The sequence below is a fragment of the Rattus rattus genome, chromosome 11, assembly GCF_011064425.1.
Source record: "Rattus rattus isolate New Zealand chromosome 11, Rrattus_CSIRO_v1, whole genome shotgun sequence".
In the NCBI taxonomy this organism is placed as follows: domain Eukaryota; kingdom Metazoa; phylum Chordata; class Mammalia; order Rodentia; family Muridae; genus Rattus; species Rattus rattus.
In genome coordinates this window covers 54,016,282-54,033,353 of record NC_046164.1, presented here as the reverse complement: position 1 = coordinate 54,033,353, position 17,072 = coordinate 54,016,282, and the positions used below count along the sequence as shown (strand labels likewise).

General features: G+C 47.7%; 1 protein-coding gene across 1 annotated transcript in view; it reads right to left on the bottom strand.

The window, feature by feature from the left end:
- Positions 1-12,878, bottom strand: part of Ppargc1a (PPARG coactivator 1 alpha) — a 648,614-nt gene extending 635,736 nt beyond the window's left edge. Inside the window, exon 1 of the mRNA XM_032916066.1 lies at positions 12,367-12,878. The gene's annotated coding sequence lies outside the window, so the exon portion shown is untranslated. The remainder of the gene's footprint in view (positions 1-12,366) is intronic.
- Between the last annotated feature and the right edge of the window lie 4,194 nt (positions 12,879-17,072).

The following is a 17,072-nucleotide window of genomic DNA, read 5'->3' as shown; positions in this document are numbered from 1 at the left end:
GAAAAACACCACTGTTCAGAAAATGTCCTTATGTGGAGGTGCTTTAAAGAATCTGCCTTACCCTCTAGCTCCTGGTCTTCTTGATTCCTAGTTGTGTGATTATGAGATGATCATGTCTCTAGGTTGATAGAGGGAGTTCCGGGTTACTTCTCTCATAAATGGCCAGTAGGATATTAGTTAGCCCCTATCCTATGCCTTTTGCTGTATTTAATGTTGCAAGTGATATGTGATGTCATTTGGTGATGTCAGAGGCATGCCAAAATACACACGCGTGCGTGCGCGCGCACACACTCACACACACACACACACACACACACACACACACACACACACACCAGTATGAAAAAAGAGGCATTTATAAATCAATTGACAAAAATCTGTAGCTATTTTTACTCTAAATATAAAGGACATAAAGGAACTAATAGCAACTCACCTTCAAACAATGCTTAATATTTATAAACTGTTGGGTTTTTTTAATTGCATTTTCGAGATAGGGTCTTGCTGAGGAGCCCTGGCTGGCCTGCAACTTACTATTATATCAGATAGAGGCCTTCAAACTTACAGTGATCCTCCTGCCTCAACTTCCCAACTCCTGGGATGACAAGTTTGACTTGCAACTTCCTTAAATATGGTCTATTCCTACATACAAGATAAAAAATTTTTTCCCAAAATTCTCTAGAAAGGGAATATTTTAATATTTTCAACCATTCTCGCATTAAGGAGCAATCTCTAATTACTTTATTTAAGCAACTAAGTGATGCTTGGGGGAAGCTCTTTAGCCTGAGATGACCTCAGTAAAAGCTACAGGAAGGGATACTTAGAGAGGTTGTAACTGGTTATACAGACAATGAAGAAATTTAATAAGGCTAGTGATGACTCCCAGGCACCACAATGCAAGTGTTAAGTGTCACTGTAAACAACCATGCTCACATAACTTCCTGAGTAAGTAGCCAGTATGGTTCTTTAACACTTCTTCTGTTCCTGAGTCTGGACTCAAGGCTAACAGTCCCTCTTTTCACAGACGTACTCTTCTTCCATTGTGAGAATGACTAAGAGAGAACCATGTACACTTCACAAACACGCCCCAGACAATCTTCATACTGAATTATACTGGTGTAGCGAAAGGATAAACAAGACCAAGGCTTTTTAAAAAAATAAACATTTATTTGTAAACCACATAAACAATGTGAAATCGGGGAAAATTTTTTAAAATTATTTTTAATCCAGCTATTACTATCAGGGTCAGAAAAATCAATTAGCAATGGAGTCTTACTTCTTAAACCATAAGGCTTTGACAAGTATTGCCAGGATCATGCCATTCCTATTTTTTTTGCGATGTTTTGGGCTCTTTTCTTCAAAGCCCTGTAACCCTTTTAGGTTGACATCATGCAAAGAAAGGCGTCAAGGATTTCATTAGCACGGCTGCATGGGCCTCAGAGTGTGTCCCAACCTCCGATACTATTTCACTCTCTAGCTTGGGTGACTAATTTTAATCTCAAATAAAGTTTAGCAATCGAGTGAAGTGCAATGAAACCTCAAAATAAAGCTTTACGTTTGACTTACTAATTAAACTGTTCTTTTGACATTGTCAGCCAAGCAAATTTCAGTGATGCAAAGATCTTAAGGTTCCCCCCAAGTTCAAAAGCTTGTTCGCTTGCTGGCTGGTGTGAGATAGGACAATGTGTAAAAGAACTCCCCCAGGCTGGCTCACGAGAGCCCAACTGTGCCATCTCTTTCCCTTTGCTAAGAAAGAGTTCGAAGAGGATCTGTTGGTAAACAAAGTCAACGGACCCAAAGAAGGCCTCAAGCTCACACTGGAAAGTGCCTCCCTGTCCATTTCCAATTAAAAGTTCATGATGACCAGATGAGCGATAATTAGATCGTAGGTAGATATCTGACAGATGACAGCCGGGTGTGTACACACCTACATGAATCGATGATAAAAGATAACATATGCATATATGCATATATTATGTATGTATAGATATGTCTATATCCTTTATATATAGACATGTGTAATAAAGATGACATTTATCTGCCTATTCACCTATCTCGTGTATACATACTATAGGCAAATGTGTATGTGTATGCGTGTGTGTGTGTGTATGTGTGTGTATGTGTGTGTATGTGTCTGTGTATGTATCTGTGTATGTGTCTGTGTGTGTATGTGTGTGTGTGTGTATGTGTGTGTATGTGTGTGTGTCTGTGTGTGTGTGTGTGTGTGTGTATGTGTGTGTGTGTGTGTGTGTGTGTGTGTGTGTGTGTGTGTGTGTGTGTGTGTGTGTGTGTGTGTGTGTGTGTGTGTGTGTGTGTGTGTGTGTGTGTGTGTATGTGTGTGTGTGTGTGTGTGTTTGTGTACATCCTACTAAATTACATATCCTGGTAAACAGACATAACACAAGTACAAGAAAAGTGTTAGATCATTTTACCGAATAAAAAGGTTTTACCAAGTAACTACCCACTCTGAGAGACATCTCCGTTGTGCTTTCCCTCTGACTGGAATGCTCCTTCTTCTCCTGGTTGCACACCTATCCTTTTTGCCTACATTGTTTATCCCTCAAAGTCCATGGCCTATGGACTGATCTTCTGAAACTCTGCAGTTCCTCCAGCAAGAAGGCAGGTCCCTCCCCCATGTTGCCATAGTGATGTCTTTGTGCCTTGGTCGCTTTCTAATTACTCTGACCACAAGTGAGGGCCCCCATGCTGTAAGAACTTTTCCTTCATCCTCGGTGCTCCTCTGACCATTCACCCATCTGTTCACCCAGCTGATGGTAGCTGGTGGTGGCCTCCTTGAGAGTTCAAACTTCGACTTGAGCAAGAAGCATGCTTAGCTACAAATCCTGGCTCTCCCACTTTGCCAACTGGGTGACCTTGGTTAGGCCACTTGTCTGTTCCTCTGCTACATCGCTTGTAATATACAATACTGGTAATAGTGGCCTCCCCATAGGGCTGCTTTGAAGAGTTGATCATGGAAATCACTTTAATGGGTTCCCACTGTTACAGTAATGGATCAATATATGGATCTTGCTGTGACAGGCCAGCATAATTTACTGAGAGTCTACTGTGTCCCAAACTTTCCCCTTGTAGGTATCCCATAGAAAATGGAACAGATGAGAAGTCCTATCTTAACCACGCCCTAAAGAGTCTTCAACGCAGGTCTTCCAGGTCTGCAGTCTCTCTGTAGCCTCAACGACTGTGCTGAGGCTGACTGTCCTCTCTTCTGTTCTACCCTACACACCACAGCTTCATGAGTGAGCTGCTCCCAACGCTCACCTCACAAGCCCTCCAACTTCTAGACACTTTTTTCCGACTCCCTCCTGCAGCTCCCTCGACTTCACATGGAGCAACGTTGCCAGCATCTGCTCACTCCCGTCATTAGATACATCCTTGTGTGTGTATAATGCACCACTGATTTGTTTCAGACTAAATCGTGGGATCTAAAAATAAAGAGATGTTGAACATATTTCCCTGCATATTAACTTTAAAGAAATGGATTAATCTTTTAGAAATAATCAAAAATGAAAGCTCCACTCAGTGTGCAGCAGTTGCCAAGAGCATTGAGATGTAACACTGCCCTCACCCCGATTCTCATCCCCTTACACTTTCTGAGTGTATTAAGCATAAACTTTATACTTTTTCACTTTAGAAATTAAGAAATACAAGTGAGCCTATGGTAACCCAGCCATGCTCTTCCCTGGGGACAAGTTAATAGAAACAGAATTCATTTGTTCTCCAAGTCAGATTCCCATTTTCAAAAAAAGGCATCGCAGAACTGACTTCATCTTCCCAAGCAATTGAACACAAAGATATAAAGTAACATACAAAAAGGGGAAAAAAACGACGTTTTCTGATATCTCAGCCATGTCTCCAGCACATACATGCTGTCTGCTGCAGGCTGGACACGGTGAGGGACCAGGAACATAGAGAGCCATGGCTTTCACTACAAAGAAGCTTCCTCAGTAGAAACGCAATGGCGGGGATACATAAGGAGTTACAATCAAGAGAGAAAAAGTTAAGGGTGGAAGTGGAGGGGCTAAGAGAGTCAAATCAGAATATGATTGACCTGTGTGATAGGGCACATAAAGGGGTCTTCCTTCAGCCATCTTCACCCACTTTCGTCTTCACTCCGACCACCTCCTCCCTCCCCTGCTGCAACCTGAAAATGCCCTAGTCACCAGCCAGCCCTTGGATAGTCATCTGTCACCAAAGCTTGATGACAGAACTCATTGTTTTCCTATTACTCGGGAAGGGTTACAAGTAACGTGAAGTATATATTCTGGGTGTACCATGAAATAACGAGGCATAAAGCAGCTTATAAAATGCAGTCATCCCCTGCCAGTTCCGTCTCAGCAGAGGGAGCACTACAGCCAACTGGGTGGGAACAATTACCAAATTGTCAATGGAATTCAATAAACGTTGTTTTAAAAAAACTAATTATTTGTTACAATAACCAGCTACTCGTGCCACTTTGTATTTGGAGGTTTGTAAACTACTTCCATTTGAAACGTAATTGATTCCATTTTTATCATTTGTTCAAGTTTATGTGGTTGTTCTCCTCCTAAGAGATGATAACATCTATTTTCAGCAAATTATACATTATAATTCCTCATTCAAAAGCTGTAACGGAAAACAAAATGCTAATTTATGCTGTAAACGAAACTACGGAATCATAATCACTCATTGTTAACATTAGGGACAAACCGCTACTGGAAATAATAAATTGGACTAAAATGTGGTTAAGGTTGCTGCTGGGTCTCCTTTTCCTTCCTGACTTTTCCCAGCCAGTTTGATTTCTAAGGCTATTTCCCCTGAGAGATTTCTTGGGTGTCTTGTCTTCTTCTGGAATAGACCAAACATTCCCTTTATCTTTAGCTATTACCTGCAGCTCCATTTCAAATGTACAGGAAGACGAGCTCACAAAGCAATCAGAAGCGCGCTCTACAGAGGGAAGCATATTAGAGCCACACACCTGCTTCTCTACGTTCCATTAAGTCTCCATTCCTACATCCCCTACACATCAACCATCTTCCCCTACCTCACCCCAGGTTCCCTCTGTACCAAGGTCCCTCTAAAGTCCCTTCTGGCCAAGGGGAGCCTTCTCTCAGTGCAACTCCCCTTCTTAAGTAAATACACCAAAGAAATAAACAATTGCACAAGCCCAGTTACATTCTTATTAACAAAAACAAGGGGGGAATGAGGGAGAGGTCCGGCACCATATTCCAGAAAGGCACTGGGCTTTTTAAATAAGTATGTTTGGGAGAAAAGATTTTAACATAGGGTAATGGCATTTTTCTCTTTTCTTCATTTTTAAAACATATAATAGTGCAAACCAAATGGAAAGATTTAAATACAAGCATTATATCAAAAAATGTGAGTTCTTTGAAGGGACCAAAAAGTCACACCGTCTTGGAGAGTGAGTCACGTTTCCGCTGCCCTTTGAGTCAATGCCATCTGCTGCACACGTTTACCTCTTTGCTGGCAAGGTGTGATCATTGATTTCCTATGGTCTCTTGGAAGGAAGCTCTGCTTCCTTGATGATGACTACAAAGGGGAGGTGACCCCATTCCCACTCCAATGCAAACCCTGCACTTTTATGTTTCCGCTAGGGCCACGGGAACAGTGAAGCCAGCAAGAAACATCCTCTCCGTATTGCTGCTGACATCAAGTGTCTTTTCTCCTCTTCCCACAACTACAGGGTGGAAGAACACGATATAAGGGCCCAACCACAAAAGGGCACAAAAGGTTCCTGATGGACAGGAACGTTAGGTGCCCAGCTCCTTACAGAAGACTCCTGGGAAAACATGGGGTGATGAGAGAAGCAAGTCTCGGTCTGAATTGAAAACATAGCCAAGCTGATATGAATTCATGTATAAAAGGGACATGAATGCATGCCTAAATTGTGTATACACGTGTGTGTGTGTGTGTGTCAGAGAGAGAGAGAGAGAGAGAGAGAGAGAGAGAGAGAGAGAGAGAGTTTTAATGTGTCTGAGAAATTTAAAATTAGTCTATTTGATTCAGGAATTCAACCAATCTATAGGCTGTCCATTTCTCTGGCCAGATCCACTATCCAAATCAAACAGAACAGCAAACTCAAGTATCTAGCAAGGTCCATCACCAAGGGGGAAAAAGCATCAGGTGGTTATAGTTGGCTCCACCAAAGCAGACAAGTTCACCCAAAAGAATTCTATCTACAATATAAAAGAAAAGAGAAGAGGGCTGGGGTTGGGGCGGGGAGATGGACCAGTCGGTGATGTCCATGATGAGCTGTTTAAGCAACCTCCTCAGCACCTGTATAAAAATCTACAAACTGGGAGGCAGAACCAGGATAACTGGATCTGGCCGGCCAGGCTGTCTAGCTGAATTGGTAAGCTCCGGGTTCCATGAGTGACCCTGACTCAACAGAATAAGGTGAGAGCGCCTGAAGAAAGCACTTGGCCTCAACCTCTGGCCTCCCCGATGTACGCATACATACCTGCACATATATTTATGTAAACACACATGAACATGTATGTGTGCATACTACACACAAAAAAAAAGTGAAGAGAGAGAGGTATGTAAAGATTTGGATAAGCACAGAAGATGTTCACTCTTTGTACAGGCAAATAAATGACATCGCCAGAGACTTTCAGGGGACCGATGTGTAGCCTCACAGTGCCTTTGTGTTGCAGAGAGGAATGGAGAAAGTGGAGACAGTAAGAGGAAGCTGGCCTCAGGCTGCCAAACCAACCCTCATTACTTGCCCCTAACTAGCACTTAATTCTGTCTTGTTTGCATTCTCTGTAAAATGGGAATAACAAGACAAGGCCCTACCCTGTGCTGTTATACAGACTAAAAGAGCCATGTATGTGTAAAGTGTTTGAAACAGCATTTTAATTGTATTTTATTTATAAAAATAGTAACCACCATCTAAATCCTTTGATCCCAAGTTTATAGAAATTTATAAAAGGTGCCGGATATTTTCAAACCAAAGCTACCAGAAGGCAGCTCATCTTACAGGAAGACCACAACAAACCTACGTATGCCTTTCTTTCTGTTACTGTGTACTGTGTCATGTATGTGTAAACAGACATACATCCTACACGGATGAGTATGCACGTATGCATGTAGGGGATAAGAGACAGCCTCGGGTATCACACTCGTGAGCACCGTCAGGTCAGCACTGTTCCAGACTCCACTCCCTAAGCTGAACTGACTGTCTAGTGAGCCCCAGGCCTCTTCCTGTCCCTGCATCCCCTGCGTGTCCCTATGCCTGCGAAGTTAACGTGGGTGCTGGAGATGGGAGAAGACTCTTCCCAGTTGCAAGTCTTGGTACATCTCTATGGATCCAAACACCGCCATCACTTTAAGAATTGTGGAATAGCCAGAAAGAAAACATAGATATATTCAGTTCTACCTGGTGTTTCCTGCTTCGTCTATTTCTATTCCTGGAACTGAAGCCAAGCTCCTCCTATTCCTCCAACCAAAAACAAAAGGCAGACAAAAGTGGTCAACAACTTACCCACCAAACTCCCTGCAATGAGGCTGTATTAAAACTTCTGCCTTGCTAGACAAGAGAGAGTCACAAGCACTGAGTAGCTAAAAAGATAGAGTGGAATCAACAGGAAACCCGACTGCTCTGCAAAGGAGCAGTCCTTCCAAGGAGGCCATTTTTTTTTAAATTGGATATTTTCTTTATTTACATTTGTTGTCCCCTTTCCAGGTTTGGTTTCCCCTCCAGACACCCATCCCATCCCATCCCCCCACCCCCTGCCTCCATGAGGGTGCTCCCCCACCCACCCACCCACTTCCTCCCAAGGAGGCCATTTTATATTGAAAGCCTAGAGTTGGATGGCTCAGGAGGCTAAGTTAAAATGCATAGTCACACCAGATAGTGATGTGTCTTTCACAAACTTGGAGTTAAGCTGCCAGGTAACCAAAGAACTGGTCGGATGTCTGGCCTCTGGGACACCCACGCAATCAGCTAATTGGCTTCATTTTTCACTTTCAATGGATTGATTCTGTATCATACAGACCCGGCCCGCTTCGATCTGGGCTTACATAGTGACAACTAATAAGGTGACCCGGGTTCCAAATGCAAGCAGGTAATGGCCACCACGGCAGAGGATGGAGCCTGAGCGCTTAAACAACTCCAGGGGAGATGCCCAGGCTGAAAGGCGAACATAAAAAGAGAAAGCTGGGTGTTGGAAGCTTGCTCTACCGCCATCCCTTGGCGTGAAACTGTAAATTAAAGAACGGGCTGCCGTCTGCTGCATGAGCCAAAGCAGACACATCTCACAGATACACTTTAATTGGGGGTTTCATTCTGACTGAAGCAGATTCTTCCTCAGCAGATGCTTCCCCCACACTCCGACTCCTGCCCACACACACACTTGTGGTTTGTTTTGCACATTGGAAAGCCCATGCAAAATACCTGCAGCATGGTCTCAGAAACAGGATGGAATCTCCCAGTTTTAAAATGGTAACAGATGTAGTTTCGGCTCTAATACACATTAGACTCTTTCTCTCTCTCTCTTTCTCTCAAAAAAAAAAAAAATCAACATCCACCCCCTCCAGCTTCAATAAATGTCACAGAATATCTAAAATCCTTCCCTTCTACAATGATCTGTAGCAGGAGTATTTTCAATGTCTGTGTCTTTGCTTGTTTTTGTTTGCCTGGTTTTAGAAGTGAATAAATGACTCGCTACTTTCCAGATGCTCCATCTCGTCCTATTTTTCAATCCCTTGTTTATAAGGAACAGTGTCATAATCGTGCTTCTTGTGAAAACGAAAGAAATCAAACCGCCTTGTGATTCCAGGAAAGGAGGTTCTTCGTAGCCATGCCTGCCTACTATTGATGTTGTAAAAAGGTTCCTTTTACATAGTATTAGATGTTGAGAGCACATCATATTGATCTAGAAATAAAAAGCTTGATTTTTTTTTTTTAGTACAGCCAACCCTTACCTTCATAAGCACTTTATAACACTAAGGAGAGGGTTTTATTTTTAATTGAGGTAAACAAATTATAGTTGAAGAACGTTGCTATTTTTAGGGAATGAAGGGTTTGTAAGCTTTTTGGCAGCAATTCAGGTAAAATCATGAATAAGTCTCACTCTTTCAAATTTGGCCCAGGCCTCTCTCCCCATGTCAGTGCTGCCTGAATCCTGGGTTAAGATTTTAAACTATTGCCTTTGTTTTCTCCTTGTTCTTCGTAGGAACAGTTGCAAGCAGTTTTCGCAGTCATTTGCCCATGCTCGGATGCTGAAAGGGCAAACTGGAGCTCAGTAAGGCCTAATGCATACGCTGTATAATTCTCCTTCCTTGAAAATGGTGGTGGTGACTGAGCCGGAAACCGCAAGTCCCGGTAAGGCATTGCTCTGCTGGCCTGCACTTCCCACCGGACAAGCACAGCTCGGGTAGTGGCCGCCCCTTCCTCGAACAATGCACGTCTTTCGTTTGTTTCTGCACTTTATCTTAAAGTTCATACCGTAGCACTGGTGGAAGAAATCAATACTTCAAATCATCTGCTTTCCCCACCATCCAATTTCTCTACATTCAGGTTAGCTCGCTCCCCAGTACCAGTCTGTGAGCTAATCACCCTCCACAGATCAGCCCCAGCTGCTTTTTCAGAAATTCTTTCCATTTTCTTAGCAACGCAAGTGCCCCTTTCTGGAAGAAAGATGTTGTCTTTGGGAGAGCTGCTTTTTCCTAATCAAGTTAAACTAACTTTACCCAAAGAGAAGCCAATAGTTTGCCTCTTTCGAAAAGAACCCCTCTTTAAGGTTCCCATCTCTTCGGGGTCTCCCAACCTGACCCCAACGAACCTGTCTGCAACCACACACACAAACCCAGACGCCCACCAACTTGGGCTTGTGATTGCCTATCTTGAAAAACAAGGCCCGGCCCTCGGTTTTTCCAAGCTCTTGGACTCCTTTCCCATCTCCTTAAAGATGCTGCAAAGCCTCCCATGGCTCTAGAGCGGCGTTGCTGAGTGCCTGGCGACACCCACCGGGTCTCCCTTCTCTCTTCTTCCTGACGAATAGCAAGCGGACGAGTTTCTGCTCCCTGCGGTGTTGGTCAGAGCCACTTGCCCGGAAACTTAGCCTAAAGCATTCAGGTCCAGGAATGGTAAGAGCGGCGCAGCCGAGGAATCCCCTACCACCCCCCGGGCTGGTGGCCCGTGTGTGCTTCAAGCCTCAGTCCGCGCCTCGGTCCTCAAAGGCGAGCTGGGGTTGGTTTCTGACTCATCGACAGCCACACGCGCGCGTCACACACACACACACACACACACACACACACACACACACACACACGCACACACACACACACACACACACACACACCACACAGACGCGCTCATGCAGGCTCCTGGAGACTGGAGTTTGCCAAGCCCGAGGGGTCCGTGGCTTTCGGCAAACAGGAGCTGCCGCGGACAGGCGTGGAGAGAGCACCCCGAGCCTGCCATGCGGGGTGGGGTAGCTGGGTAGAAAAGCCTCAGGGCGCTCACAACCTGCAGCCAGGGCGCCCCCTTGACCCCATCCGTGTCTCTCCAGGGTCCCCAACTCCACCGCCAGCGCGACCACCTCCGCAGCTCCCGCAAGTTTCAGATCGCAGCCGGGCCTGCTCTCTCCCGCCGCTCTGCGCCCCGCGACCTGCCGGCTGATCTGGGGGCGGCCCGGCGCCCCATCGCAGCGGCGGCCGGCCGGCTGGCAGGATCTTATAGCCCCGCTCCCGGGCGATTGAGGCGGCGGGAGCCTTTTGGATCTCCCGAGCGGTTTCTGAATTATTCACTCCGGCGGCCGCGGCGGGATCCGGCGAGCCCACGCCAGGGAGGCGAGGTCGTCACCTGGCCACTACTACTTTGGCTATTTGTGCCTGGGAGACGTGGGAGGTGATGAAGGAGTAACGGAGTACGTTTTTCTGTTCTTTGGCTTTAGGGCTTCGGTTTATTTATTTTTAATTTTTTTCCCCTTTACGCGAGCTCACAGGAGCGCGCTGAGATCTGGGCCCCGGAGGGAGCGCGCCAGGGCGGGCAAGCGCGGCGGGCAGCCCCGAGAGCGGCCAGAGGCTAGCGGGCGGGCGGGCGGGCGGGCTCCGGGAGAAAGACGCCGCAGCAGCCTGGAGAGCCGTGCGGGACCGAGCAGTTCCCTTCGGCACCCTCAGCCTCTCGGGCCCGCGCCCTCGGGTGCGCGCTCCACCGGGCCCAAGAACTCCCGGCGCCCTGACCGGCCCACCGAGTTGGTGCCGCTTTCACCAATGCTCTTCCACCTAGCTTCTGGCCCCAACTTTCCCAAGCCGTACACACACGAGAGCGCGCACAGACACACACACACACACACACACACACACACACACACACACACACACACTCCTCCTCCCATCCCTAGACCCCAGCTCCACTTCCCCGGTAGTTTGAAGATGACAGATGCCTGTAGACTTTCACCAAACAAGCGGTGGGGGCAGCAGACTACAACAGTTATTTAATTAAAAGGAATTTTTTTTTCCCTCTAATTCTCGCTCTGGCTCCTGGAATAGCTTTGGCAACCCCCCTCCCAGAACCTGAGCACATGCCCGTCTCTCTCCAGGTAATCAATGGCCGGAGGACACCGGTCTCTTTCCACGCCCCCACTTCCCTCATCCACCTCCAGTTTCCCCGGCCCCCCCCAAGCCACACCGATTCACACACCTACAGGCCGGCAGCGGGGAACGTGCAGGACACGATGCAGCCGGACTGCATTGCACAGTCATCAAAGTTAAGTGTGTGTTTGTGGGGTGCTCGTGCGCACCCGGGAAGGTGCGGGGTCGGGAGGAGTAGAGCCTCCTCTCTGCTTCTCACTACCACCCCCATCCCCGCGGGTCAGGGGACGCATCTACTTGAGATTGCAGCCATTTTAGGGAAAGAGGTGGCTCCGGGCCCCAGGGGAGTGGAGGGAGGGACAAGGCGTCGCGGGGGGTCTCACAGCTAGGCAGCCTCGGGGCTCAACGGGAGGGCGGGCGAACGCCCGGCGCACAGGGGCGCGGCGCCCGCGGCGACTTGGTGAAGGTTGCGCTCGAGTTCCCTGCTTTTGCCTGGAGTTGTCCGGGGTAACGCGCCAGCTCCTGCCTCTTTCTCGGGTACCCTCTGGGCTGGGAGGTTTAGGGGCGAGATAGGTGTCTATAGCCAAATGAGCACTGGAGGGACGCGACAGCCTCTGGAGCTGGCGCTATGCATGGGGTTATAGAGAAGGGGGAACACCTCTGTCGCCGGTTGGCGCTGACCCAGACAGTGCGACCCACTTGGCCCCCCATCCTCCCCACCCCCTCCCGAGAGTCTGTCTACCCGCCTGGTGCCAAGTGAGCGAGCAGCGGGGGGCACGGGGAGACGCCGCCCGACACTGAGACACCCCTTACCTGGTTGGAAGGGGTTTCCCAGGAGGAGCCGTAGTTGTAAAAGAAGGAGGAGAGGAAGGTGTCTTCCGACAGCCCGCAGCCCGCCATGCTCTGGATGCAAATAAAACGAGGAAAGAAAAAAAAACAGGACACACACACACACACACAAAGCAACCAAAAATGTTTCCAAATCAAACGAAACCAATAAGGCAGCTGAAATTCTCTCGCAAATAAAGAAAAGGAGGGGGGAAGGGAATGGCCGAGGGGACGGGAACTCTCGGCGATGCTCCCTCTCCGGCTGAGCAGGGATGCTCGGGCTGCCGCCGCCGCCGCCGCTCTGCCGCCTTCTCAAGACGGTACCTAGAGAGGTTCGTCCTGACTCCGGCAGCCGCCGCCGCCGCCACCGCCGCCGCCGCCGCCTGTGCCGGCTGCGTGTATGCGCGCGTGTGTGTGCGTGTGCGTGTGTGCGGGGTGTGCGCGCAGAGCGAGAGACCGCAGGGGAGGCGAGAGGGCGAGAGAACGAGCGAGCCGGGATGCAGGGCGCAGAGGCAGAGCAGGCGGGCGGGCGTGTGCGCGCGAGGCTGGGTGCGTGCGTGCGTGTGTGAGTGTCTGAGTGTGTGTGAGCGCGCGCCCCCGTGTGCGCGCGCGCCTGGGTGTGCGTCTGTTTGGGGAGCTCACCGGAGAGCCGGGGCCATCACGTGGGCTCCCCGACTCCGCCGGCTGCCGGGGACAGCCTGTACTACAGCCCTGGCCACTAAATCAGCCCGCGCCACCAGACCTTTGCAGCCCCTGCGGCGGGCCGGACCTCCTGGTCTTCCCCCTTCTGGCTGTGCGCCCCCAAGACGGCAGGGGGCGCAGGTGCTGTCGCGGGCAGGTGGGCGGATGAGGAGAGGGCCAGGCCAGGGGAGAGAGAGTATGCCTGGGAGATACACAGCACCCGGTTACAACCTGAGCCTTCCTCGAGCCTTCCTCCCACTCTGCTGGAAGATCTTTTTCATCTTAATTCCTAAAATTGTCTTCCTATGCAGGGACTCTTCTCCCAGCTACGGGAAAATTGTGTTCACACAGTTGCTACGTCTCGATTTTCTTCCTGTCCGGAGCCACTAGTCCACCCCAACCCCGACTGTGAGCACAGACAGACAGTCGCGCGCGCGCACGAAGACATACACACACACACACACACACACACACACACCCACACTCACACACACATATGCACGCGCGCGCGCGCGTACACACACACACACACACACACACACACACACACACACACACACACACACACACACACACACACACACACACACCCCGGTGGCTGCCTTCTCAACCATTCCAAAGGCAGATCCACTTATTTCGCCGGTTGCTGTAGTAGGCGAAGTCAGTGCTATATCAAACTAGGCTAGGCTGAGAGGGCTGGAAAGTGGATTTAGGGGACAATACTGCCCCAGCAGGAAGAAAGACTCTGGTCTGGTGTTCTGTTGATTTAACCATTCAAAACAGAGAACTATTTTGTAGCTTCTGCCCTAAGAGTCAGGCCCTTCGAGTTACAATTCTTTAAAGAGATATAGCCTCTTAAGTCCATTATGTGTAATAAAAATGTAAATAATGTAATTTCCTCCCCTCCCCTAGCCAAGGTATTTCAAAACCAAATCATTGTGTCCCAGTAACTGCGTAGCTGAAACTTTTTTCCCACTGTAAGATATTCTTTCCTTACTTCTCTTGACTCTTTATATAGATATTTATAGAAAGTAAAATTTTAAAAAAGGCATATCTGTGTATGATGTTCTTCTGAGTACTTGATTCCTCTCAGGGAAACTTGCAAACAACCTCTTAGCGGTTCATATTGCTTTCTTTCTGAATCTCCTCTTTCTCAGACCAATTTTGTTTTTCCAAGAGTTTGCACTTCCTCTTCCAAATTCCCCACGTGAGGCCCAACTCCTCTGTGGAATAAACATTTCCACAGCAACCCAGTGATGTCACAAACCTTCGGCTCATGATTGCAGGAGGGAAATAAAGCAAGAAGAATGGATCTCTCTAGAAAGACGGCTCCCTTTTTATTCAAAAAAAAAAAAAAAAATGGCTCCCAAGTTTTTGGGTTTGTAAACTAAGTGTCTAGCTAAATGCCTCTTTTCTTCTCTTTCCTTTTCTTTTCTTTCTTCTTTAGTTTTTTGAGATTGACTTATTACAAGATTGACTTTCTGAGATATGTCTAATGACCTTTAAAAAAAAATAGACCAACATCCTAACTTCTGAGTCCATGAAAAATGACATTTCAAATCACTCGTTCCTAGATGTACTGACCATTTAGATTTTTTAATAGGAAGGAAAAGGATTGATGCTTTTCAAACACAACAAACAAAACATGCTAGAAAGAACATTATGAGATGAAATTTAATGTAGTAATGTCAGAACCAAGTAATGCTGACAAAGCTTCGAAAGTGCAACTAATTCTTTAAAACATTAGGCCTATGGGACTCTATTCAGTTCTCCATGACTGATCTCATCCGTGTTGACTAGAGAGCCTTCTCTACCTCCTGGGTATCCTGGCTGTGATGAAGAAGGGACTCTTCATCATGCTCCTGTTTCAATCTCGACGATGAGGTGTCACCCTGCACACGTTAAATACAGAGGGAGAGTCGGACACAAAGCCTTGAGTTTACTTAGGAACTTCCCGTTCCCCTTCCAGGTCAATGGGAGTTACTTCAGTCTCTGTTATCGGTTCGCCTACTTGTTGAATAGATGGATATATTCATCCCAAAAACTTTGGAAGGATTCCCCTCCCTTATACAGATGGAGAAGTGGGCTCAGTGATGTCCTGGGTCATGCAGCCAGGACGTGAAAGCCGTGAAATGCAGGTCTTGCTAACTTGTCTGCTCGAGAGGGCATCACTGTGCGGGCTACTTCACAGGCGAATATTCACGAATGGAAACCCCAGCCTTCCCTTTGCCCCCAGTTGATAACACCTCCTGGGCTATGGCAGGGGCAGCTTGGTTTGAGCTGTGTGATACAGGCCCTTACTCTATCCCCAGATGACCTGGAACTCACTGTACAGTGAGTACATAACTCACAATCCTCCTGCCTAAGGCTTGAGTGCTGGAATTAAACAGTTGAGCCACCATACCTGGATTTAATTTTGTTTTATAGATGAATAAACTAAGACGCGGTGGGAAACTCTTGCCTCCCCTCCTACCCACACAACTGGGTCTTGAAGAAGACTTTTCAGCTCAATACTTCTCTTTCTCTGAAAGCTGGTCTCTCCCATTACTAAACTGACAGGAAAATAAATACACGCAACCGCCAAGCGTGCCTAGGGCCTGCAGAGGCATCCAGAGAGAGCAGGGAGGTCCAAGTGACAAGAACTTCCCTGGCACACTTGGGGACAACCGTACACATAAAGGTTGACCTCTAGTCATCAACATTTGGCTTCCCTCAAATCTCTAGCACTTGACTTCTTTAATAGGGACATCCAAAAGAAGACCACACCGCTGGCGGTCTGTTTCTGGTAAGCTGTCTCCTTTCTCTGTCCCGAGTGGCCGTCTCCTGGGGCAGCCCTGCCACCCCAAAAGAATTCCTCTCTCCTCAGGTTTGTTCAACAGCACACGGCACAGTAACACTGAGGTTCGGCTGCTAGTTCTCAGCGACATGAAAACAAACCACCCCCGCCCCACCCACACACACAAACCCCCAGGGCCAAAACAGATGGAGCTGGGCCCCTTGGGAAGCCCTGGGAGCAAGCAGCAAGCTCATTGAGAAACCATAGCTCCAGTCACCTTGCCAGCTCCTCGCTGTGCAAGAGACAGACGTCTGAAGAGGAAACCAACCCCACAGCAGCAAGCTTCTGGTTTCCAGATCCACAGTGGCTGGATCTCCCAAGACAAGCTAAACCACAGTCATCTTCAGTGTGATTTTCTTCATCATAATGCCAAGTCACAACCTGTCTCGCTAAAAAATGCACGGTGTTGACTTGCTGTGGCCTTGCTAATGAACCATCCTCCTTCATTCGCAAACACTTCCCCCAAAGACGTAGGGTTAGCAATCACCTCACTTTGGAAATTGGGTAATAGTCCAGATGATGGCGGGGTGGTTTCCTTGTTTATAAATGAGTTGCATTAACACTCTCCTACCACTAGGGTGTCATTTAGTGACGGGCTGCTCAGCTCTGTAGATGCAAGAGGCCAACTTCTTAGAGATGGAGATATTAAAAGAGAGAGATGGCTTTGGCTAAAACTGCTGATGGGAAGCAAATGTAGCCTACAGACAAAGTGGGTCTCTTTTCTCAGTTTCTTTCTTACTGAAATCAGCCTGCTGTCTTATCTTCTACTTCCTCTCCTTCCTTTTCCCCTTTCCCCTTCCCCTTCCCCTTCCTCCTCTTCCTCCTTCAGCAACCTGAATACAGCTATTCGTGACACAGCTGGATCAGAACCAAAGAGTTCTAGCTTGTCATAGTAACTTCTGGCAAAGTGAAAGCCAATATTTTATCCCTATCCCCAAGAAGTTTACAGTGTCAGCAAAAGTCTGGATTACTGTTTGTTTGCTTGCTTGCTTGTTTTGGAAAGAGAGCTAAAGAAACTAGTAGAGAAAACTGGGAGAAGCTGTGCAGTGTCCTTCTAGGCCAGGAGGACTCAGTCCCATTTGGAGCCTCTAGGGGCAGTACGGAACGTGTCTTATTGGTAGCCTACATCAAGGATGAAGTGGCCCAATTCCCTGGTGGACAGCTACTGGCAAGT